Source organism: Callorhinus ursinus, unplaced genomic scaffold (assembly GCF_003265705.2).
Source record: "Callorhinus ursinus isolate GAN/ISIS: 27379988/994484 unplaced genomic scaffold, GSC_fseal_2.0 scaffold1, whole genome shotgun sequence".
Classification (NCBI taxonomy): Eukaryota; Metazoa; Chordata; class Mammalia; order Carnivora; family Otariidae; genus Callorhinus; species Callorhinus ursinus.
The window spans coordinates 59,815,674-59,839,976 of record NW_027397063.1 but is presented as its reverse complement, the minus strand read 5'-3'; the positions used below and the strand labels follow the sequence as shown (position 1 = coordinate 59,839,976).

General features: G+C 44.9%; 1 protein-coding gene across 21 annotated transcripts in view; it reads right to left on the bottom strand.

The window, feature by feature from the left end:
- The window catches only part of KALRN (kalirin RhoGEF kinase), a 647,217-nt gene that overhangs the window by 514,222 nt on the left and 108,692 nt on the right, over positions 1-24,303 (bottom strand). The gene's annotated exons all lie outside the window — the stretch shown is intronic.

Sequence of the window (24,303 nt, the reverse complement as noted above, 5' to 3'; positions counted from 1 at the left end):
ATTGCAACTGAGTCAACAGAAATAGTGGCTTAGCCAAGGCTTTGTCATGCAAAGATGGAAGCAAATCCTTAGTAAAAATCAGTCAAGTAGCCCAGGAGCAAGACTACATACAGATGAGCTCAGGAGGAGGAGCACAGAGCTTGAAAGTTGGCTCGGAGCAAGCCTATGGGTGAACTATGTGAGGTCCACGGTAAAGGCTGCCCAGCCCAAGGGTGGTGACTTCTGACTTTAAAGGGACTGAGCTCAAGACAGCCATCAGTATGCTTTCTTCAGCCAGAAATCCTCTGAAATTGTCTCCGCATCTTCTTAGGATATACCCAGAACTCTACCACTGTCCAGAATTGAGGGAAGGGTGCCCAGAACTCGGTCTATCTTTCTAAACTGTGAAACTACACTTTACAGTCCTTTAAGATTTTTAGATATTACTTTCATGAATGACTCAGGTGTTTTGTTTTAAACTTCCAAAAGGACATCACTACTCTACATGATCTAGCTTTTTCTACAGCCTCTCAGAGGCTTTTGTAGACTTATCCGATGTTTTTAATCCCTGAGTAAAGGTCCTAAGATAGTTCTATGTCCTGTTGTAATATTTATACATTTCTTCTTCTACTTTTATATTGTTTCTTTTTACTTCTTATGCAACTCCAATTCTAGAGCCTTTTATGTGTCTTAGAAACTATTTTTCTCTCCTATTTTCTGGAGTGCGTTCACCTTATAAACACCTATAAAAACACCAACAAAAAATATATTTTAATGTCATGAACAGATTTAGGCTATAAGACGCACGTTCTAATGCAGCATTAGGTGAGGACATTTTTCTCCATACTGCTTTTATATCACTTGCAAGGTGATTTGTCAAAACAAATACTTTACCACTCTTCTCTGTAAGACTTCATATAGTCCATGCTTGGCAGTTTCTTTCTATTTTTAATGCATCTGGAAACACAAAAGATGATTCAAGTGTCACTATCAGGGAATTCCTGGTTCTTTCCCTCTGTGTGAGTGATCAAGCACCCATCGATCGGCAAGTCCTGCAGTAGCTGCTTACTCCTCCTGGATGCTTCCATCGCCTGTTCACATCCTCCCTCTGAAGAGGTTTGCCAGGAACGTCTTCTGGGGCCAGGGCTGGAGTGCCCATGTAACCTTCTGGCCCACATCCACTCTCAGGCACTCCTACCAATGTGTGCCAGGAAAACACAAGAGCGCTTTTTTTTAATGCATTTATTTTTCTGTCCTTCTCATCTTCAAATGTCATCTTATCTGTGCCATGTTTTAACTAGAGCTAAGGGGACTGTGGGTGGCTTGCATTTGTTTCCTGTGTGGTCCTGGTGAGGATGCTGTGGTTTCGGACAGAGCAGCAACAGGAAGTAGAGATTTGGAGAGCTAGACGGGGGTACTGGTGTCATCTCCATCCTGCACCCCCTTCTCACTCATGAAGAACTGTTTCATGCAGCAGATGCATCCCGCACAAGAGATGCACTCAGCCATCCTCATCTCCTTTAGACACCCTTATGTCCAGTAAAGGTATTTGGAAGTCAAGCTGCTTCTTCTTTGGAACAACCTGCAGTGAGGAAGGTCTTCAGGTGCAGGAAGGAGGTTCCATTTTGCTAAGGAGAAAAAGACAAAACTGTAGTTGGTGCTTCTCTAGTTTCCAGGCAATCTTCTCCATCCTCTATCACTCTAATAATAGCCCCTTCAGAGGGCACTAGGCAGTATTCCAGCTCTGAAGGCCCCACCTCAGGAGTAAGACTGGGTGTTTGATTTTGCCTTAGAGCATGGGTTCACAATAATTCAAATATAATTTACATACATTATGGAAATATGCCACTGGAGCTAAAACAGACTATAATAATCAGAGTTCAGATGAATTGAAACTCTTACCTTTCAGAGGGGAGACATCTCTTTTTTCTTTGTGAATCTCAAAGTGAAGGGCCACAAGGGGCTGATTTCCAACTTCCTTCCAACTCCTACACCTTCACACTGGCTCTTACTCCTGCCACGCAAGGCAGTGAGCTTCTTGTTTTATAATCTCCACAGGCTCCAGCGAGAGTCCACTCCACCCAGACTTTTAAGGCCTAGTTAGGAGGACTGGCACTTGTCCTCCAACCTGTGGAGCAAAATTCAACAAGAAGAAGCCCACAAGGAAGGCACGGATTTTCCCTATCCCCAGCCCCCTCTCAGGACAGCGGCCGCCTGCCTTGAAGGCAGAAGTATGTGCTGCCGTTCCATCTGAGAGCCCTGCCTGGCTCTGTGCATGCCTCAGAATCATCAGGCACCATGGACACGTCTACGTTATACAGTGTTCTGCATCACTTTCGGAGAGAACTTGGAGCAGGCACAATACAGGTTTCCATATTTGAACATGAAAATGTAAGCATTTTATTTTGTGCTAAAATGAAACAACTTCTCAATCCAGAAGATGTCCATCTTTCAGCCACTTTCTGAGTTATTCTCTGGGCCGTCAGCCTATGGGGGACTCCTCAGAATCTGAGAGGCCATCGGGCAGTATTTATGCCTGTGGTTTTGATCTTCGGAAGAGCTCAGAGCTAGGAAGAGGAGAAAATTGGGAGGTAATCCTAGAAGGCTTTGATGTGGAAGCCCACAGGCCTGCCGAATGAAATGTTCTGGGAGGTGTGCAAATAGTTCTGGCTTCCGGAAGCAAAGTCTGGGCCAGAGAACCAGGGTCTGTGATGGCATGGGACATTTTTGGTCAAGTGCCTGAAGCCACATGGGACTCCCATGTTTCGGTGCTGCAGCTGTAAACCCACTTGCACCCTGACCTCCTGGGATAAAGAGTAAATTGGGTACCAAAGGGAAGAAGAAAGAGGAAAGAATAGTGCTGAGGTGGGGGCATATACTTGGGGCAGAGGTAGAGCCAGATCCCATGTTATTAAGTACAGTTTACAGTTCATCCCAATTCCAATTGTTGCGATCTAATTTACCCTCTCCCATGGGAATTTCTAGAGCCATCCAAAAGTAATAACAATAATCCATTGTGTTAATTGAGTCCTGGTAAACAGGGCTAATTCCTCATAATGACTGTAAATATGAGCATTCACCACAAAGTGCAATAATTGCCCTATAACACCCAGAGTGTCAGATTTACTTGAATGTCAGTTTGTCCAGTATTTGCATCGCTTTGTTTTTTGTGGGGAGGTGCTTGTGATTTTTCTGTGTGTGTGGTAAAATATACACAACACAAAATTTAGCATTTTAACTACTTTTAAGTGTACATACAGTTCAGCAGCATTAAGTACATTTATGTTGTTGTACAACCATCACCATCATCCATATCCAGAACCTTTCAGTATCATCCCATACTGAAAACTGCATTATTTTTCACACAGAGTGTGAGCCACCCCAGACCCCAAAGCACAAGGAATCTTCCTGTCTTCCTGTTCAGTCCTGGAGAGACTACTATATAGCATTTTAAGGTTTACAAAGTGTTCTTCTTCAATGCACACATCAACTGACATGTCTTCTGCAAAAGGGAGAAGAGCAAGTTTCTGAGAGGGGGACGGACTTGCTCAAATAGAACAGTGACAATAGATGGAAATGGGCTAGGCATCCCACGCACATCCCATTGTACCTCACCACCTCTAACACTGAGGAGGAAGAGAAGGGTCCACGGAAGTAGCACCTACGGACATTCTCTAAGGGCAGAGTTGGTCTCTTGTCCCACCCTCTACTTTATGGGGTTCTCACTGCTTTGAGGACAGAGAGCCAGAGCTGCCTAGGGTCCCAGAAAGAGAAGGCAGTCTCATACACGGCACTCCTTATGAAAGCCAACTTGGGTAGTATAGCACTTTCTCTCCTCTCCTTATTCCCTTGCATCAAAACAAACCCACACCCCATCCACTTTTTCACAAGGTTACCATAATAAAACCCTCCCCATGCCCTCTTCCTAGCAGACACCTCCCTTATTCCTGATGATCATTTTAACCAGATTTCTCCTGCATAAAACTGGAAGCAACCAACAGACCTGCCTGGTGTGATTTCTCCTTCCTATACCTCATAGGGATGGCTCTGCCCATGACTGGACTCCACTGTATTGATTTCCTAGGGCTACCAAAACAAAATATCAGAAACTAGACGGCTTAAAACAAAAGAGAAAAGAAAAACAAAGAAAACAAACAAAACCAAAAAAAAAAAAAAAAAGACAAAAAGCCAGAAATGTATTCTTTCACAGTTCAGGCCAGAAGTCCAAAATCAAGGTGTCAGCAGGGCCATGCTCCCACCTAACACTCTAGGGAAGAATCCTCGCTTGCCTCTTCTTAGTTTCTGTAGCTCCTGACAATCCCTGGCATTCCCGGGCTTGGAGCCATCTCACCCACTCATCCCTGCCCCCACCTTTGCACGGCCTTCCTCTCTCTGTGTCTTCTGCTCTTATAAGAATGCCGTCCATTGGATTTAGAGCCCACCCTAATGCAGTATGACCTTACCTTACCTTAAATAATGACAATCTGCAAAGACCCGATTTCCAAAGAAGGTCATATTCTGAGGTTTCAGGTAGACGTGAACTTCAGAGGACACTTATTCAACCCTATACACCTATCTTACATCTTTAAGATGTGTTAAATGCAATTTCTTGTTTTCTTTGGAGTTTTGTTTTTGTTTTTGCCTTTAGCACCTGCTCCGTTTCAATCCTGCTCTTGACCCCTTTTTGGAAACCTTTCTGAGGCATCTGCCTCTGTTCCCTTTATCCCATTAAACATCTCCAAACCTCACTTTAAAATGGGTGCATGGCTGGGTGTTCTACACAACTGATGAATTATTGAACACTACATCTGAAACTAATGATGTACTAACTGAATTTAAATTAAAAAAATAAAAATAAAAAACTAAAATGGGTGCACGGATACCAAGTCAAGAAGGAAATAATAGTAAGTTGCCTAGAGAGGGTTCATTATTTCAAGTATCCATCTCTCCACATTCACCCAAGAAGCAATGTGTGCCCATCTCACATTCGGCATTGTGTTGGGGGCTACAGGGGTTCCTCCACTCAAAGGGCTTAGTGCACACAAGAGAAGTGAGCTACTGCATAGCTATAAATGAGCAGGGAAAGTAAAAGAGTCAAATACTGAAGGATGGATTAGATGTGCACAGGTGGAACAGCAAACAACATGGGACAATCTGGGAAAAGCACGAAGGTACAAATAAGCCTGGTGTTTTCTGGGGACTGTGAACAGAACATGTCTGACAACACAATGGGCTTTGCTCCAGAGAGTGGGCTGGAGCAGTGATAAGGTTGGAAAGACTACTTTTTGTGGATGTGCACCTGATTCTATAGGGCCTTGAGTCCAGGCCAAGAGGACCCATTAAGGGTGTTTAAGCAATTGGGGAGTTTGACTAAGTGGTGTTCAGGGAAGCCAGATCTAGTTGGGTGTGCAAGATGGACTGGGAGGAGTAGAGAGTTGGCAAGGAAGCCCTGGCTGAGAGCCCAGTTAAGAAGATAGGCTTTGGGGCCAGAGCTTTATTCCTCCACTGTCAGTGAATCCCCGTCCACTGCAGTAACCTTCCGTCAGACTCTCAATCAATACAGCCATCCTGACATGGCTCGGGGTAGGGCACCTGGCTGGCTTCCAGCCCTCCCTTCCCATTAACATGATGAGTTGCAGAGGGCATGTCAGGGAGAGCTTTCAGTGAATTCCAGGAATGGAGATCCCCTTCAGACACAAATCTCTGAAGAGAAACTCAGGAGTGCTTTGCAAATCAACACATGAACACCTTTTATGGACAATGGCCTGTCCAGAGAAGGCAGAATCACCATCTCAGCTCAGATCCTGTTTCTTCCCACTGTTGTACTTCCCTAGGACTGGTGCTAGCATCCAAGAGGTAACAAAGTGACCCCAGCTCAGGTACTATTTTGCAGCAGAGGGCACCATATAAGTGATTATTGTCTCTGATTAGACTGGGAGCTTCCCAAGAAGGGTGGACTGTCTTCCCCATAAGGCTCCCTCTATCAGGGTCCTTACTGTCACTAGACACAAAGCCCAGGGGAGGTTGTAACACACCCCCACCTTCTCCATCCTCTTCATTCACCCACAAACTCCTCTGCTTGGGACCTTAAGGATCAGAGGGAGAAGTGGAGGTGACACTGAAGGGGCAGGAGCAAACCAGAATATGGTGGGCAGAATAATTTCTGAACTCCATAAGGTACATCTCTGAGCCTCTTTTCTTGCCTTAGGCCTTCCTAGAGAAATATGAGCAGAAGAGGGGAGCTCCAATTATCAGGAGGACGGCTGACTCCTTTGGCTTCCCTTCTTCTTAAGAAAAGCTTTGTACACCACCACAGGAGGCTTCCTCTGGCTCTACACCCACTGCCATCCTTGCCCGACTGTAGACCAGCCCAGAGCAACAGGCCTCAGGTAAGAGCTGTGGCAGGTACCTGCAGGGGAAAGGGGCAGGCAAGGAATTTCCTGAACGCAGCTAAGGCAAAGGTGAGTAAAGACATCCTCTCCACTTCCACCTGCTTTTAAACTGGAAGTTCAAGCTTCACTAGAAATGGATGGTACACAGGACAGGAGTCCACAAGGAAAATAACCATCCTCCAGATTGTTTTCCCTTTTTTAGTAATCAATCTAATTTGAAAGACATAACAACTTCCACCCCCTTTATTTCTGAAGAGAGATGTAAACAGGTGATTTATTTGTACTAAAATTAAACTCCCTGTGTGTAGCTTCTTGATGGTATTCATATATTGAATCTGACTCAGACTTCTGATGTGGAAAGGTTTTATTAACAGAACTACTTATCCCAGCCCACTCCCATCGGGATTCATGGCTCTTGCCCAAAGTACATTTTGGCTATTTCTATGTTACCTTAAATTCTGGCACAGATTAATGTCTCATGACAAGCACATTCACAGACTCTATGAGAAATTCCTGGCTGTCCCTGGATAACAATAACGAAGCAAAATTGAAAGTAAGAAGCAGCCTTGGCTACACAGGCAAAGACGCCCAGATTGCGAAGCCTAGAGAGCCAGAATCTTATCACAGCACTGCGATCCAGCCACTTGAGTCCTCAGGGTCTCAGGCTCCTCATCTGTAGAATGAGATTGCTGGCCTCATACAGTTCTCAGTTCTCTTCCAACTCTGACTTCCTGTGATTGTAAAAGACGTTTTAAAAATATCTCCAGGGAAAGAAACCTCACAATATTATTTAGTCATGAGAAGATTGAACTAATGATATCTAATATCTCTGGGTTCTAAAGCCTGTTATTCTGTTGTATACAATGGTTTTTTAATGTGCAAAGATAAGTAAAAAAAAAAATTTTAAACAAACAAAACAGAAAACTCCGTTTTTAATGCCCATTTTAAAAGAACCGAAGTTAAAGAGCCTAAAATAAAATCTCCAGCCATTCTGTGTTCACACACAGAGAAAGTGGGTGGATGAGATCAGGGCTATACAACATCTGGGGTGGCAGAAACTTGTGGTAACTGGGACTGTTTACTGATTGAAACAAGACACACGACAGCTAGGAGACTCTATAATGCAGTCCTAACTCCATGTTGCTGTTACTGCTAGACCTTTGGCTATAGAAGGAGCCCAAGATCGCAATAAATCAATGACATTATATGAAAAAAAAATCCATTCTCTCTTGACAAAGGCACAGCGAAGTGGCGGACCCTGGAGCATCAGCACAGCATCTCAAGATACTTAAGAACTTGGGTGGGGCAACCAAGGGCTTCAGCAGGTGGCCAGTTTGGATGTTACTATGCAAATACAGCTATCCAAGTTGAAGTCACTAGAGATTAGTTCAGGTAACAATGGAGGTACAAAGGGAGTACAGTATAGGGACAGACAAGTAAGATTCATCACCAAATACTCCACTGAATCTGGCCATGGCAGGGAAGAGAGATGGGTGACAGGTGAGGTCAGGTGATCAAGCATCACAAAGATTTTGTCAGGCCCCAAGTTTAAGCAGAGACTGTCACTTAACACAATCAGAGGTAAACCATGCCCTCAAGGGCTGGGAATAGATTTTGAGTGCTGGTATGCAGAAGATGTTCAACTGTATGTGTTGACCACATGGAAATTTACAAAGAAACTACTGCTCCATTGCTCACTGAACAGTATTTCCCATTCGTGGCAGCTCAGACTGCCAGGTCAGCTGCAAGAGAGGGAAATGGGAATAAGGGGTAAGTTTCTAAGCTTAAAGGTACCTGGATCAAGTTCATGTTCCCCAGAAAGAGGATCCCACTTCATCAACCACCCTGGGTACCATTGATGGAAAAGAGCTGTATGATCTGGATGGGTTGGGGATCTACCAGAGAATCAATGTCCTCCATAGTCTAAGTTGGGTGGGACTCTTGGAAAAGGGGTACTCATCTATTTGAATAAATACTCTTTAGCAGCACCCCCTACCCAGCTGTCTTAGAGTCTTAGAAAAACTAAAAGATTTCAGGTTGCTGGAAGTAGTGGACACAAACGGCCCTCCACAGAGTCATTAAAATGAGTGAGCAATTAAAGGCTCTGGGTGTCTAATTCCTGAGCACTTAGATCAGGCAGATGTGATGAACTCCAAGAATAAGGACCAGCTAAGCCTGTTTTCAGAGAAAGCATTTCCTTATTATGAGGAGAACTAGCATTAGATAAAGTAATGATGGTTTTCAGTGGAATCTTTTGAGAAATTATATTTAATTTCAAACAAGTATTGCATTCCTTTAAATTCCATTTCTTGTGACATATCCATCTTCCAATAGAGATGACAGTTAACCAACACATCCTAGATTCTGTTAGAGACACTTTATTTGGAGAAGCATATCTAAATACAGTCTGAGTCAGGGGGGGTTTATATCTGGAAAATTTCTGGACCTCTGTTCGGCCCTGGCTTCTCTTAGTCATCCATGCCTGTGTCAAGGATTTCGCTAGCCACTTATTCAATACAGTCAAACTCAATGTAGTACCAATTACTTGGCGGCACCTCCAAATTTTAATACATGGAAATAGACCCACACATATGGTCACTTGGTTTATGACAAAGATGACACTACAGTGCTGTAGGGAAAGAATGGTGTTTTCAACAAATGACTCTAAGCCAACTGGATAGCAAAACAGGAAGAAAAAAATAAAATAATCTTTCCCTCACCACACAAGAAAAGCACGTTCAAATACAGTACTGATCTAAATGTAAAAAGTAAAACAGTAAAGTTTTTTCAGTACAAAATTTAGAGTAGACAAAGATTTCTTAAACAGGACACAACAACCACTAACCATAAAAGAAAATATTTTGGGGGCGCCAGGGTGACTCAGTCGTTAAACATCTGCTTTCAGCTCAGGTCATGGTCCCAGGGTCCAGGGATCGAGCCTGGCATCAGGCTCCCTACTCCGCAGGAAGCCTGTTTCTCCCTCTCCCACTCCCTCTGCTTGTGTTCCCTCTCTCACTGTGTCTCTCTCTGTCAAATAAATAAAATCTTTTTTAAAAAAAGAAAATATTTTAAAGCCCAGACTACATTAAAATTATTAATGTATATTCATCAAAATACACCATGAAGAGTGTGAGGAGGCAAGCCACAGACTAGAAGGAAATATTCACAATACACTTATCAAAGGACTCATATCCAGAATATATAAAGAACTCCTACAACTCAATAAGAAAAATGCAGATAATGCAATAGCAAAGATAAGGCAAAACAACCAAAGATTCACTTTTCAAAAGACAGCATCCAAATGGTCAATAAACACATGAAAATGTGCTTGACTTCATTCACCATCCAGGAAATACAAATACGAAACAAAACAAAACCCATCCATAATGTGGCACTACCACATACCTACCAGAAGAGCTAAAAGAGAAAAGACAAATAATAGCAACTGTTAGCAAAGATGTGGAACAACTAGAGGTATCCTTCCTGCTAGTGGAGATGTAAATTGTTACAACTACTTTGGAAAACTATTTGGCAGGATTTAACTAAAGCTAATACTCATACCCTATAGCCTGGTAATTACTCTCTTAGATACATACTCCACAATACTGAGTACATGTATTCATCCACAGACTTACACAAAAGTGTTCACAGCAGCTTTATTCATAATAGCCCCAAACTGGAAACAACTCAAATACTCAAGTACCTTATACAGTAAAACGGATAAATAAATTGCAGCATATATATACAGTAGACTATTACATAGTAATGAACGTGACATGTAATTGCTACACTCAGCACGGATTAATCTCACACATGTAATGTTGGACAGAAGAAGAGAGACATGAAATAGTATATACTTGAAGATTCCATTTATATAAAGTTTCAAAACAGGCAAACTAATCTTAAGGTGCTGGAAGTCACCCTGGAGATTTGCCTCAAAGGGAGGGACTAATAAATGGAAGGGGACACTGGGGGGCCAGTGTTCTGGAGTAATGTTCTGTTTCTTGATCTATCTGCTAGTTACTCAAGTGTGTTCACTAGGTAAAAAATCACTGAGCTTAGGATTTGTGTACTTTTCTGGAACTATGTTATACTTTAGTAAAAAGTTTACAATATGAAAATATAAATGCAAATTAAAGACAGAAAGTCTATGTGGGGAAAAGAATCCATGAAAACTGACTTGCAAATGCAGACCTATTAAATGACAGTGAAATTGATACCTTCTTATTGTTCAGATTTTTCTATTCTAAAATGAAAACTGGCTTTTTTATTTAAGATCTATACCCCACTTTCAAAAAGAATTGGAAGCCACAGTCTTATTTATTGAACAAATACACACTTAAGGCCTTTTTAGTCTTCATTGGAAGCTTTTAGGACATCAAAATTGTTAAATTTTGCTTGATTTACTTTTATTTTTTCCCATGTTAATATATGGGTTTTTAAAAATGCAATTTTTCTTGGCTAACACCCTCTAATAAAGATTAACAACCCTAATATTTACATAGCCAGCAAGCAAATTCAGCTGAGCCAAACACAGTCTACCCAATCAGAGCCTTCAGAAGGCTTCAGCCAGTGGCTATCGTTCAGGTCTAACAGGCTTGTGCTCACTGGAAACGGAAGATTGGGAGCAATTATCTCAGTAATCCAAGCCAAGAAACACAGCCATGCTATTCGGGGCGGGGGCGGCGGGGGGGAGGCGTGTGGGACAGAGACCAAGCCTGCTCAAGTGAAACAGAACCTGGCAGGCCAGAGGGAGCTCATGGTTTCCTACTTAAAACATGTGTGCTGGCTTCCACCCCTTTCGAAGGAAAGCTTTTCCAGGAGATGGGATCATTCTCTTTCACCCACCAAACTTAAATTTGTACAATGCCCATGGTTTATAAAGTTTCCGGGATACTAATATCATATGAGTCTCTTGCTTATCCTAAAAAAAAAAAAAGAGGGGAGTTATTACTACCCCCTTTTTGCACATGAAGAACTACGACTCAGACAGTGAAGGGACTCCTTACAGCCCCAGCAATGGTAAGTCACACAGTAAGGACAAAGCACATTCAGGCATAGTGCTCTGTCTCCTGTACCATGAGGTCTCCTGGCTTTCCTCCAAGCCTGCTTATGACAATGAAACACAATCTCAAGACTTGAAAATAGTTAGGCTAGGATTAATAGACATTGCACAGCAGGCAAGCTGGAAACTAGAACCAAGCCCACAGACAGTGTTCACACCTTCAGGATCATGCATTTGGGGGCACTGGGAAAACAAAGTGGGCTGGGTGGGAGCCAGGACTAGGGGCAATTAGCAGTTGAGTATGACAATGGTTAGAATGCTTCAGTCTGACTCTACTACAGAAAGAGGTCATCAGCAAGTAGAAACATGTGCCATCTGGGCAGGCTTTTCTGCAGATAGGGAACTGACACCTATGGGTTTGAAACATATGAGATATAGCTCTGAAATCTATCCATGAATATGACAGGTTTGGGTTCTGCTAGAGACAGTATGTTGTGAATACCAAACAGTATAAAGAGCAGTGGCTTTAGAGTCCAGTAGATTTGGCTTTGAATCCCATCTCTATTTTTCACTAGATAGGTGTCCCAGAACAAGTTACTTTGCTCTTATGAGCTTCAGTTTCCTTGACCATAAAATAGCAATGATAATACCTACATATCAGAATCATTGTGAAAATTGATGAAATAATAAATGTAAAGTTCCTGGCATGTAGTAAGCAATAAAGAAGTATTACTTCCTTTCCCTACTCCCTACCTTAAAAAAATATCAGTTTGTATCTTCCTTGGCAACTAGAATGAAATAAAAACATAGATCATCTAAAGTCCTACCTTACAGGGTAGTCATACATGAATATATAATAACCTTCTAAGATGGCCCAATTTAAGAACCTTGACCTATTTTTTTTCTTTTTCACCTGGAAGTAATCTGATTAACTCAGTGCCTGATTCATTCCTGTTTCATTTTCTGGAATAGAAATTGCAATAATCTTCTCCTAAATGTCAATCTAAGAAATTAACATGACAAAAACTTGTCAGCTGTAGTCAGAATCCAGCTCCCATGATTTTCTCTAGGACTGATGTTGCCAAATTCTGCCTGAAAGAAAAGATGAGTGTCTGATTGCCAGGTTAAGTCCAAATGTTGCTCTGGACAAATTCCATAGGTTACCCAGAGAAGCTGAAAGGGTCTTATATATCTGGCTACCCATGACTTTCCTTTTAAAAAGCAAATACAATCTTTTCAAAATCTACAGGTGTTCTTCCATGAAAATCTTTTGCTGTCACCTCAAACTCCTGAATACCCTCTACCCATAAACTGATCCCTCCTCCCAACCGTCCTATTTCTATCCAAGCCTGCATGTTCTTAGACTCTCAGAAATAAGAAACTGGAAGGACTTCTATTAAAGATATTTGGCCCACTGTAAAAAAAAAAAAATACAGGAACCGCATTTCCAATACATCCCTGATTGTCTTCCAGTGTAGAGAAGCTGACTACTTCCTTGCTGCATTATTCCTATTCTTGGTCAAGTTCTTCCATAAATCCATCTGGGATGTTTCCCCTTATGTCTTCCCCGCCCCTCCCCATTCACTAATCCCGGTTCTGTCCTCAAGAGCAATGGGAGGGTGGGGGACACAGATCAATCTCGCCATTCTTCTGCACTGGAGACCCAGCAATATGGAAGACAGCCATTATGTTTCTATGCATGTTTTCTGCTCTGAATCAAACATTCAGTTCAAAAAACATCTGTTGAGGGTCAGTTATGTGCCTCACACTGCTTTAGGTGCTAAGACAGGAGAACTAAATAACATACGGCATCTACACACAAGATGGTCACACTAGTCACCAAGAACAATCTGGATGTGACCTGGCTTCCAGACTACTCATCCTCTCCCTCCTCTGGATACACTATGGCTTGTTGATGCTTCTCTTCAAGCATGGTACCCATAGTGTGGGAGAAAAAAAAAACATATGGGTGTATTGTACTCCTAGGTATTTACCCAAAGGAGCTAAAACCTATGTCTACACAAATACTTGCAATGGATGTTTATAGCTTTATCCAAAATTGCCAAAACTTGGAAGCAACCAAGATAATCTTTTAGTTGGGGAGCAGATAAACCATGGTACATCCAGACAATAGAATATTATTCAGTGCTAAAAAGAAATGAGCTGTTAAGCCATAAAAAGACATGGAGAAATCTTAAATGCATATTGCTAGGTGAAAGAAGCCAACCTGAAAACATCACATACTATATGATTCCACTATGTGACATTCTGGAAAAGGCAAAACTATGGAGACAGAAAAAGATCACTGGTTACCAGGGGGTTAGCAGGAGAGAAGGACAAGTAGGCAGAACACAGGGGATCTTTACAGCAGTGAAACTACTGTGTATAATACCATAATGGTGAATACCTATCTTATTTTTGTCCAAACCTATGGAATGTACAACAACAGTGAACCCTAATATAAACGATGGACTTTCGAGTGATTATGATGTGTCAGTGTAGGTTCATCAACTGTCACAAATGCACCACTCTGGTGGGGGATGCTGACAATCAGGGAGGCTGTGAATGTGGACAAGGGGGAGCATGGGGTAAAAGGGAAATCTATCCTTCCCTCCATTTTTCAGTCAACCTAAAACTGCTCTAAAAAAATAATCTTTCAAAGAAATTAATAGAAAAAAGTGGATGGGGGAGTCTGTGGATTATACCAATGTCAATTTCCTGATATTGTACTAACAGTGGGGAGATGCTGGAAGAAGGGTGCACAGGAGCTTCCTGTATGTTTCTTTGCAACTTCCTATGAATCTTTACTTCGAAATTAAAAGTTTAAAAGTAAGTAGATGGATGAGCTGCCACTGGCAAAGGCTGCTGATGGGACAATTCAAAGTCTAATAAAAGGCCCAAACCAGGTCAGATTCATCTATTGAAATACTTCTGGAAATGAGCATCAAGGAGAAGAGAGAAGACTTCCAGATAAAGGTTCACACCTTGTCCTTCCTAGAATATAGGGTATCTTTCTGGAAGGATAACCCTGAGCTCTGTGATCTGTATCTGCAGGGCCTTCTTCTCATTCCTATTCTGGAATGTCTGGATGGGCAGAGTCTGTGGTCCATGCTCCTTGTCACCTGGAGGGGCTACATGGAGTGGCAGTGGGTATTCATGAACCACCAGGCTCCAGAGTCCAACACACCTGTCTTCAAAACGCAGGTCTACTACTCACCACCAGCTGTGGTAAGCTGTGCATATTAGCCCCCCACAAAACAGAGATGGAGATAAGCACTATTATCACATAGGGCTGTCAGAGGGGGCAATGAAATAATTCATACAAAGCACATATAAAGCTCCAGCATCCACCAAAACCTCAAAACACATTCGCGGTCTGAGAGCCTCCTGCATGAGGAAGGTCTAGGTTTTTAGGACACACTCTTTTTCCCTTTGTAACATCAAATAGAAGTTCCACTGTTCTCTTGCTTGCTGGTACCTCTCCAGTTTGCCATGATATCTCAAATTTCCAGCTACTCCATCCAATACTCTTTCAACCATCTGCAATAAAGGACCAGTTTGGTTTTTGTTTTTTCTTTCATTTTTTGATTCCAATCTGTCATAGACTGGTACTTTCATAAAATACAATAAAAAATGAATTACTAGATAAATGCAATTTTAAAAACAAAATATAAGCCCCTCTTTTTGAAAATTTTTAGATTCAGACAAAATTACTCTGAAAAATTGCTGTAAAAGTTTATCAGTGCTTCCTTTCAGTTTCTCTACTTCTCATTACCGGCTGATAACAAACAGTTGGCAGAGCTGGGCCACGGACTGCACCTCAGGTAGTGTCTCTCTGATACCTCCTTTCTCCAAGCTCCTGATAACGTTAGTCATAAAACACAACGAAATACTTACAGTCTCTGTTCTTCATATCAGTGTAAATTCCCCAGCTAGACTGCATGTTCTCTGAGTGCCAGGGCCACTCCACTATGCCTAGGTGGCCGGACAGATGATTCATAGAGGCTCAAACCCTTGCTGATAATCCAAATATTAAACAGCCATATTAGTTACTCCTACTTTTTCATGATTTAGACAACTTGATAGCACGTTTGTGAAAACCTGCCCAATGAATACATTTTGTCCCTTTAGCATTCCCCCTTCTTGCCTGCCCTCCGTCTATCTCTGTGGGGGTCTTTTTCACCACCTGCTTTAACTCCATTTAACTGAAATGCACCAGATATAGTCACTGTTTCTCTTCCACTGAGAGACAAGAGAGAATAAATCACAGAAAATCCCATTCGTCAGAAAAGCTGGGCTGGCTTACCAAATATACAGTCGAGGAAATGGAGTGCTCATATTAATTTACTTCCAGGGGACCCTGTTATTCTCACCTCTGTGTCTCTTGAGTGCTGGGCCCATGATAGCTGCTCAATAAACATTGGTGTGAGCTGGCCACAGAGTGCCAGCTATGTCTCAGCCGCTCCAGGTCACATTTGCAATCGCATCACTCGGCAGGCAATGACAGAAAGGGCACTCAGCAGAAAGGGGCAATGAGTGGCAGGAAGGAGCCTTGGGCTCACTTAGAACAGTGGCTTTCTCTCCTGGCTGCACAGTGGAATCACCTGGGGAACTTAACTACCCAGGCCTGCCTCCCAGACCCAGAGATTTGTTTTTTTTTTTAATGTAATTGTTCTGGGGTGAAACCTGAGCATCAGCATTTTTCAGATCCCATAGGTAATTCCAGCGTGCAGCTAGGATAAGAAACCACTGGCTTGGAATGCCCTCACATCCATGCTGGTACTTAGCAGATGTTCCTTAAATGTTTGTTGAGTGGGTGAATGGCTCAATCAATGGATCAATCCATTGATCAATCTAATTTGATCCAATTGGATTCAAATCCAGTGATCTATCCAGTTATCAGGATGAGTCTGCAGCAAACGTGGAGACAGTTTTGACTCCTTCTCCTTAAACTCCTCACCTCCAGCGTGCATCTCTTCCCAAGGTCCAGTCTTAAACTCCAGCCAGAAAGCACTCCTCTTCCATCCTCTTGCGGGTGGGAGGGGGGTTTGTTTCTGGATCACTGGCACTAGGACAGCACGAACTTAGATCATCTTCACCTTTTTCAAGCAGGAAACTCTCGAGCTTTCTCAAATACACACCCAGAAGACCCCCACAAATACCACTGGCCTCAACTCATACAGGATGGGAACATGTTATCTCATCTATTTTGTGTTTATTTAATGGTTGTTCTTCGATTGTTTTTCTGGCAGTCCATGGGTCCAGGATGCTATCTCAGACAACAGACTTCCAGAGCACAGAAGCCCAAGAACACTTAGTACAAAGTAGCTGGTTTGTAAAAAGTCTAGTAAATGGATGTTGCTGTTGCACTGCCCTAGAAGGGGAGGATGGAAGGGAGTGGGGGCAGTGTGTGAAGTGAACAGGAAGACGAGGAAGCAATGTGATGTGCAGGCTTGGAAGGAGACCCAAGATGCTGGCTGCCCACTGTGGGCAGGCACAGGTGACCCACGTGATGAGGCACTGTCCACCACCCCATCCCAAGGGGCAGGGAACAGCTAGCCAAACTCCAAGTCCTCTGCTGGGAATGTGTGCTGGGGCGGTCCCAACTTCTGACCCCTGGCTGCTTCCTGAGCTGCGGCCACTGCTGATGCTATTTTTAGCTGAATAGCGGCCTCTCCCCAGCCTCCTCTTCTCCAGCTTATTTCCATGACCCCAGAGGAGCCACTGAACTTTCATCCTCCCTCTGGACCCTAAATCTCTCACCCCACCTCCCTGAGGCTTACACTGAGTCAATTCAGGATGTACGTGAGGATGTCTGGAAGGAAACGAATATAGGGTAGCTGGGAAGTCAGCTGTGAAATCCCTTATTTTTTAAAATAGGGAAAAATAAAAAGGAAATACATCAGCTCCAGGGAGAGCCCTCCCTCTAGCCCCAAAAAGCAGATACTTCCCTGGTTCCCCCTTCTGTGTAGGCCTGCATATTGATGGCATCCCATCACTAGCATTGACAGGCATTTTCTGGGATATTTCTGTCTTCTCACTAAGAGGGGAAAAGAAAATTTGCACTAATATAGGCACCCCTGTTTCCTGACACTCTGTTCGATTCTATTCATGGTTTTTCTCATATAAATCTTACAATCCATGAGCTAAGTTAAGCGACCCACCCACGGTCATACAAGTTGCAATTAGCAGAGCTGGGATTCAAACCTGGTACTTGGTGACTTCAAAGCTTACCTCCGAAAGCAAGCCTCACACTCCTGTCACCAGAAAGAGTCAATCTATCCTCAGCCCCTTAGACCATAAGCTTCCCAAGGAAGGAATCATAAAGCCCCATGACACTGGTATCTCAGCAGGCTCCATAAACCATGCAGATCGACTGAACCACCAGCTTCCAGAAAAGAAAGAGGAAAACGTAGTCGCCATCCACACACCAGTGGAATATGAAGAAGTGTGTGCCTTTTTTTCCCCCACCCATTTCTTGTGCGTGACTGGAGCAAAAGAGGAAGGCATCCCGCCAGGAGTGGTCAGCTACAGACCATCCCAGAGTCCGTCATAACATTTCCCAGTCCGAGAAGCACCTCGCAACTGTAGGGGTGACCCCACATCATCATCCAACAGATATTTACCGAACACCTACTATATGCCAAGAAGTATACTAGGTGTTGGGGAGAGTGAACAGAGTGTTCAGCTTCTGCCCTCACAAAGCTAGTAGCTACATAGGGGGAACGATGCTGGGGTTCAGCGGCCTTTGTGGGCTAGTGGCATCTCCTGACACACGACCTTAAATTTAGAGCTCAGGCAGTTTTGTGGGAGGAGGAGAAGGAGAAGTAAAGGAAACCAAACACGTTGCTATGCAACCAGGAGGATGTATTCCTAGCCAGAGCAGGCGCAGAAGCAGCGTGGCACAGGGAGGGAGTGGGTGGGGTTAGGAGGCAGCCCACGAGTACTGAATGGGAGGCAAAGTGGTTCACAGTGAGCACCACCCTGCACACACAGGCTTCTCCCCTGGAGCAGCTCACAATTGGACACTGCACAGGATCATGCTCACCAGAGGCAGCCAGAATATTGTGGGGACAGCCCCAGGAACCACAAAGAGAGGCCTCCTGCCCAGCTGCAAAAACCTTTGTTCTTGGGCCTGAAGTTAACCTACCATTATTAAATCCAGGTCTGTACCAAATACAAAGAACAGCACAAAGCCCGGTGTGCTTCCCGCCTGGGGGAACACACGTCCACCAGGGGAGTAAGCCGTACATGCATAAACAGAGCATCAACAAGTATTTATTAAACACCTCCTCCCTGTTCCTTCTGCAAGATGCAGGATGTTGTGGGGCTGACGGAGGGCTCACACTGTTGGGTCAGGGCATGCAGAGGATAGCATGGTGCTGACAGACACCTGCGGGGAGTCAGGCCCGAGTGTTAGACCTGGCTTGGCTGTCCACGGCCTCTGTGCAGCCTGCGGCAAGGCTATTTGGGCCTCAGTCTCTGGATCTCTAAAATGAGCAGTTCTGATATGGCTGAGTCCCTGATACTATAAATGCAAAAGGACTGCAGAGAAAGCAGAATTGAGTATCAAATGGACTACTCAGGAAGCACCGTATGGAAGAGGGAGGAATTGAGGATGCGGTGGGGGAGGGAGTCTAATTTTTATTGAAGGCCGATTGTGCACGCTTACCTGACCATAAAGAATCGTTTCCCCATATTCAGAGTTGAAGAAACCTCAAGGAGGCTTAAGTAACTTAGTCACCCCACAAGGAGGTTAAGTAACTTAGGCCACACAGCTAGGAATAGCAGATGCAAGATTCAAACCCAGACCCACCTGGCTCCGTGGCCTGTGCACTTTGCCTGGATTGCACTGCTTCTCCAAGATGGTAAGGCTGGCATCATAATAGGGCAGGAGAAGGACTGCAGGAAACAATTGGGGCAAAGACACTGGCAGGCTGAAAAATGGCCAGGATTAACAAGGGGCGGTTCCCAGGGCTGAGAACAGGGGCTGTGAGTGTGAGGAAGATCTGATGAGTAGAAAGAAGGAGAATCAGCAGCCCCTAGCGCACACCCTGCATTGCGCTAAATGCTATGGAAAAGAAAACAGTGTATTAAATAGTCCTTGCCCTCAATTAACTTGCAACCAGGGCGATAAAATGTGAAAATTAACAATTAGTGAAATGTTACAAAAATTGCCAAAGTAGGCATATAAAAATAAATCATAGCACAGTTTAAATGGGGGAAGATCGGAGGGGGGGCGCTGGGGCTTCTGTGCAGGAAGGGGACTGGAGGTAGGCTTTGAGGGATTCAGGGGGAGGGTGGGCAGGGAGAGGGGAGACAGGTGACGACCTGTGGGACAGGAAAAATCTCATCCATAGGAGAAAAAGCAGGAAACATGCTCTGTGGAAGACCACTTCACTTGGAAGCAGGAGCTGGTGGGAAACATTACAGACCAGTTGGGTTGGGTGAGACAATACGGCCTCCACTGAGGGAGTAAAGGGTCCAATCCTTCACTAGAAGGCTATGAGAAACCACTGGCCATGCCTGGGCAGGGGACAGAAATGGCCAACAAGGAGTTTAATGAAAGGAAGACAGCAGTGCTCAGAGAACCAGGGAAGGGACTGATAGGGCATGGGATGACAAGGGTCCCAACTAGGCGGTGGCACTGAGGATGGCCAGGAAGGACTAGTCTCCCGGATATTTCAAGGATGAACAGAAAAGTCCTAGTGACTGAGGAACAGGAGAAGGGGGAATCAAAATTAACTTAACTTCAAGCCAAGAGAATGAGAGTCCCATGTTCAGAACTAGAGAAGGCCAACAAAAAATAAAATTTGGGGGGGAGGGTGATGATGAGGTTGATCAGCTTCCTATTAGACATTCTGTCTAAGCTGTCTCTAGGATATTCAAGTGAAAAAATCATGAATCACAAACTCAGGAAAAGGAAACCTGAGGCTGGGGGAGGGCCAGAGGGGTCACCCATCACCCAGGGTGAGACCGCCCTCCACTGATCCTTAAGCCCCCAGGGAAGGCAAGTCAGCTGCTCTGTGAGTTAGGAACTGTATGTCCTGGTAAGAGAAGTCACAAGGAGAATGGAAACAGAAACCCGGAGCCAACATTTAATTATTCCCATCAATAGAGCAAGAGAAGCTCTCAAACAGGGTCAGGCCCAGAAGAATCTAGTACACTTTCCTCTCTAAGCAGGACTTCTTTCTGTCTCTAGTGAGGGATCACCAGCCTTGCCAGGGACAGAAGATCACAGAGGACCTTGCCCAGCATCTCTAGAGAAACACGGGATAAGACTTTGAAGTCAGAAAGATCTGGGCATGAATGACAGTTGTTGCACCTGAGTGTGCATGGGCAGGTTGCCCAACTTGTCGGAAAAGTAAGACAAGCGTCTTAGTGTCAGGTACCTGGCATAGTGTAGGGCATACAGACGGCATCAGTTAAATGTTAGTTCCCTTCACCCCCACCTGAGAGCAGGCCTTTGCATTCCCATTCAGTTCTCAATGATACAGTTTTTCCATTGATATCTACTCAGAAGGCCTAGTTATATGCTCTGGGACAGCACAAAAAATGTCAGTTTCTCCTTCCACTAGCCAAATGTTGATCATGTTTCCCCCGAAGCTGGGTTTGGGGCACCACAAACAATTGCATCCTCTTGATAAAGTCTGACAGACATACAGCGGGGGGCGGGGGGGAGCTATAACTGCTCTTCTGTAAATGCAGCCCAGGGCTCCCAAAATATCAACTCTGCCTGATTGTCAATGACAGTTGAAATGCTACCATTAGAGGTCTACTTCTTTAGTTTAACATGCTTCTCTTAAATATCAAACTGTCCCCTGAGGAAAGCCCATGGAACTGTTACCAGTCAATCATAAGTTATAAAATGTACATTAATTTATCAGCTGCCTGGGCTAGAGTTTTGATGCTTTGGAGCAGAGGAGGCGGTCATTTTGGAGCTGAGATCATGGATCCTATTTGGAGAGGTTGAAGTGAGTCAGACACCAGAGGGCAAAGGGGCCTGAAAGAGCAAGCTCATAGCTTCACTGGAGATCTGAATGAGAGGGGTCCTAAAACAGACAACCTGCTGGCTGGAATTACCAGGTGACAATGTGGGACCCTGGAGTGTAATATGAGAGTCAGCAAGGCAGTACCTCCCTGCACTTCCTAGTACCAGAAGGGTATTGCAAAACACCATGGAAAAAGCCATCTCCACTGCCCATAGAACCAAAATAAAAGGGATCAAAGTGCACCAGGAGAGACTAAGGTGGGAGCCACGAAGCACTTCCAGATAATGTAGAAATTCTCAGCTCTGCTTTCCTTGCTGCCCCCATCTCCTGAAACTGTTCCTTCAAAGATGACCCATGATCTCCTAATATTCAAACCCCAGGGTTCTACCTCCATCCTCATCAGATTAAAGGCCAATGCCCATACCTTCCTTGAAACCCCTGTGGAGGGAAGCCCGGGTGCCCTGGTGTAACCATTCTCATTTTCCTTCTAACTGCAACCCAAACTCTGCCTTGCTCTTCTGTGTACTTACCCCCTTGTCCCTAATAAGGCAGAGGGACCATTGTCCAGCAGTTCTCAGCGAGGCAGGAAGGACTAGTTCTAAAGAGTCTCTTCCACACAATGCCTAGCACATGGCCAGTACATAATAAGTTACAGATGTAATAGAGGCAGTTAATGCATTAAAATGCTGGCCAAAGTATGGCTCAAGAGGATTATGCCATAGGAAGACAGAGAAGGCCCAGCACTTGGTTGGGTTTCTGAGGAAGACCCACTTACTCAACACAGACACCTGGACTTTGACACACAAACACCCATTCAGCATATTTTCTCCAGAGACCAACTGAAAAGGAGTGCTGCGAACCTCAGGGCTCTCTGCCTCCTCATTACTCTGGTCCTCCTGTATCCAAGGAGGAATTTTCAAAGAGGACTGCATCACCATAGGAAAAGTTCCCGTGGATGGAAGCCAAGAGGAGAGAGCTTCTCTGCCACACAGGGACTCTCCTCCTCAGGGCCAGCTTCTCCAGCCCCTCCTGCCGCAGGCCCTCTAACATCCTCCCTGACCCTGCCGTGGCCCAAGATGCACTAACTATCTTTGCAACGAACTCATTCTGCCATCCTACGTCTGTATTGTAGGTACCATGATACAGACACAGATGAACAACACCAGAGAACACTGCCCTCCTAACCTTTGGGCCCCTTCATCCCATCATCTTCCCTTTCCTTCCAGCAGAGGTGCCATGGCAGGGATGCCATGCTCTCCCCCAACAAATGGGGAGCTCTCTAGGGAGAAAGGCCATGATGAAGAGCCACACATCAGTCCCTGACTCTTCCTCCCTCTGTATCCACCGCTTCTTTCAGCACCCATCAGGGAACCCCCCAGTGTTCACTCTGCCCATGCGGACCCCTCCCCACCCCCGTTCATGCTGGTGATTGAGTGATACATAGAACCACAGAAGCATCACAGAAGGGAAGATGTGACTACATGGGGAAAGGTGGAAGGAGAGAGGGCAGACAGGGAAGAACTGCAAGAATTCTCTGTGACCTCCACAGTTTCTTATATAAGCTGCCTTAGCCACCCTTTTCCTCTTTGGCCCTGGCCTGGATCATTGAGATATACCCTTTCATCTGCTCCTCCACCTCTGCCCATTGAGCGTGAAACCCTGAGACTCGTCAGATATTCCGAGCACCAGAACCCATGCAAGAAAGTTGCCAAGGCAATGGAACACTCCCCTTTGCTATAAATCCTCTTGGGTGATACCCCTGAGGAGTAGAGAACAGACACCCCGCCCCTCCTCTTTTAGTCAGATCTGGCAGACTTCAAAGTTAAGGGAGACATGACTGGCTTTGACAGGGCGGCTGGAGTGAGGGGGTCCCTCCTGACCAGCTAAGTCACTGTCTAAGGGACAATCCAGCAGGGAGAGAGGACTTTGCAGTTCTGATTGAATGCTCAGCTCCCACTGGTCCCAGAGGTGGGCAGGGAGGCAGAGAGAAGACTAGAAGGGTACAAGCAGCCCGAACTATGGGAGGGGACTTCTGGAAGGACAGGCCCTGTGAACCCTAAGATGCCAGCCTGCTGGGGCCACTAAGAGATGCCTGGGAACTTACACTCTGGCTAGGGCTGCTCTGACCTCCCTTCTTTTCTTTCTTTCTTTTTTCCTTCCTTCTTTTCTTCCACATCTTAACGCTTATGCCTCTTTCAGGTGGCTAATGGTTGGCCCAAGGTCTGAGGGTGCATTCATGCCTACACACCCCAGAGACACCCAGGAAAGGGTTTTGTTTCCACCCGGGAGCATTCAGGCCACGACAGGGCGGATCACAAGTAGGGCCAGTATAGGGCACGTCTCACTCTGAAAGCAGACACAGGTGGGTTGGGACAGAAATAGTGCAGGACAGCAGGCATAGACTGCTCTGGTTACTTTTCCTGAACCAGAATCAGCTGAGAGCCCACACCAGGGCCAGCAGAGGAGGGCTCGCCACATGGAAGGACAACTGTTTGCTGGTGTTTTTATACCTTCCTTCATATACTCAGATGGGGGCTTGGTCATCCCTGTTCCCAGTGCCCGTAGTCCATATCCCAGGCAGAGGGACAGAGAACCGGGAGCACAGAACAGGATCCAGAAAGATGATCTACTGCTGCCCAAACCATCGTGATCCACTCTGACTTTGGTCATAAACTCGGCTAAGTTCACTGTTCCCAAGGGTCACTAATAGCCATAGCCAACACCCTTTAGAGCCAAGAGGAAAAGAAAGAAAAGGCAAATGGCCCTGCTCAGACCACCCAGCTTGGCAGTACCATTCTCCTCAGGCAGAGGTCACTGAGGGGCTGGCCATGGGCAGGGCCTGATTCAATGTCCTCTGCTGGTATCAAAGGCCAGGCTGGTTGGGAGGGCCTGAGAGCTGCCAGAAGCATGTTTAGGAATCACCAGGGTATCCCGG